This window comes from Seriola lalandi, unplaced genomic scaffold (genome assembly GCF_002814215.2).
Source record: "Seriola lalandi dorsalis isolate HSWRI2012SDOR001 ecotype SW California unplaced genomic scaffold, Sedor1 jcf7180002054658, whole genome shotgun sequence".
NCBI classification, from domain to species: Eukaryota; Metazoa; Chordata; class Actinopteri; order Carangiformes; family Carangidae; genus Seriola; species Seriola lalandi.
Window position 1 is genome coordinate 1,154,794 of NW_019525211.1, and position 2,232 is coordinate 1,157,025.

At 43.1% G+C, this 2,232-nt stretch overlaps 1 protein-coding gene across 5 annotated transcripts in view; it reads right to left on the reverse strand.

Annotated features, from left to right (window-relative positions):
* pcdh7b (protocadherin 7b) overlaps positions 1–2,232 on the reverse strand; it is a 109,640-nt gene that overhangs the window by 58,970 nt on the left and 48,438 nt on the right. The gene's annotated exons all lie outside the window — the stretch shown is intronic.

Here is a 2,232-nt window from a genome sequence, read left to right on the forward strand (position 1 = left end):
AAGGGGGGGGAATGAGCATGAGACAAGGAATGAAAGACCAGGCTTGGTCATTACCAGAATAAATGGCATAACAAATGGCTAATGCCATTCATTAATTAGATACAAACACAGTCAGAGCTTCGCCTCTGTTGCGCGGTCGCATCTTCTCTTCCTGCCCCTTTGCTGGACCTCATCACTTCCTCATGTTCTTCTCCTCCTCTCCCGACACCCTCCTCCTCCTCCTCCCTCTGTCCTTCTTTCCTTGTTCCATCATGAGAATATTAAACAGGACAGAGACCCATTACTCTCTTTCTCCCTCCCTATCCCTCCATTTGTTCCCCAGTTGTCTCACCTGATGAAGTGAAATCGGTTATCAGCTTGTCTGATTGATAACTTGCGTCTTTTAAATTTTTCTACATCTGTCCTCGACACCGTCATAATCCGCCCTGTCATTTTGTTTTTGAGACGCAGACGTCAAAACATCATGTCGAGCTCTTATGGTGTCGACTGATATTCCTTACGTATGAAATTACATCCTTAGAAAAAGTGACAATGAAGCGTAAACACACACACACACATCGGGAGCATTCTGAGCGAGTGTTGACCGGTCACCTTGGAAAGGTGAACCTATGTTATTTTGTCATCCTAAAACACTTTTTGAGCACCTCTGAATCTCTGCCAGGCGCACAGAGCAAGATTCTCTTTTTGATAATGAAATTTCCCACAAGCCATTGGGGGAAAAAAAGGGCTTCTTTTTTAGTGTGTGCGTGTGTGCGTGTGTGTGTGTGCGTGTGTGTGTGTGCGTGTGTGTGTGTGTGTGCCTGAGTGGAAAAATTTGCATTTATTTATATATTTCCTCTTGGTTCTCTTTCTCTGGCTGGCTGGCTAACACAGCAATCTTGGCAATAAATCATGTTTCCATGTAATTACAATCAACACTCAACAAATGAATTGGTATAAATATTCATGCAAATTTCACTTGGATAGTCAAACATTTGTTGCATAATTAAAATCAGGACCCAGAAGGAGAACCGTTCTCTGTAAGTGTAATAACACTTGAGAAGATGTTAAGATATTAAACCATGTTTCGTTTTTCTATATATCTATATATAGATATATATCTATTTTGTTTTGTTTATTTGTTTGTTTCTTCTCACTTGTTTGGTGTGAGGTGTGTGTTAACAAGCCCCCACAGCTTGCGTGTGGTCGAAAACAAAAAGTACTTTGTCTGGTTCGGATTTAGTGGAGTGCCATACTCCTTGGGAAACACAGTGTTCTAATGATACAGATTAAACAACTGTTGCCTAATGAATTGCTGGCGAGCCCGCCGCAAAGAAAAGAAACACCCGAGCAAGCGCGCACAGAGGGAAAATTGAGTTTGGGAGAGAAAGAAAAGAAGCTGACGGGAAGGAAGGGAAGAAAAAAATAAAAGTTAAATGAACAAATGGATTTTATTCACCTGAATTTCCCCTTATTTTCACTGGAGGGAGAGCGAGATAGAAGAGAGAGGGGGGAAAAAAAGCTAATTTGTTTGCAGACCAGAAATGGAGTTCATGCAGAGATCGCCGGAGGCTTTGGATTAGAATCTGCAGCAAGCACCGTCTGCACAGCGACCTTCGCTCCCTTCATTCTGTGTCTTTTAAATAAATGAATAAAATAAAAAGTGATTCTTTTTAAGTCATATTTCCCTTCTATTTGTGTGTGTATGTGTGTGTATGGACGTCTACGCGTGTGTCTCCGTGGTAGCTGCGGAAGAAAAAGGAATTGTCCAACATGCCATGTGAAATTACATATGGCTTTGTGGATGTCACAACCAATCTTACTTCTTTTTTTCTCCTGTCTCTTTCTCTCCAATATTCATAGGGAAGACAATTTGAGAGCTTGTCACATGGCCAAACCACAGGGAAAAAATTAGCAAAATTATCCGCCACGCACACACGCAATCAGAGCTGACGATTGGGGGTATTGCTGCCCTGAAGATATGTTCAATGCATTAGCAATTGCGAGGGAGATTTTGACATTGTGGGTGTTACAGTGGAAGTGTATCCCCATCACTGTCAGTTGACCCCGCCCCACCCCTCACCAGATACTGGCCATTTTTCAGACCCGCTGAGTCTGTTGAGCCCGACCCGAGTACATGCCCTTCGATGCTGTCCCCTTTCTTCCTCATACCCTGACCTCCTGGCCTCACGGTCCACTCAGCCAATCAATTCAACCAGTGACCAAACCTGAAGCACAAGCGCGCACACATAT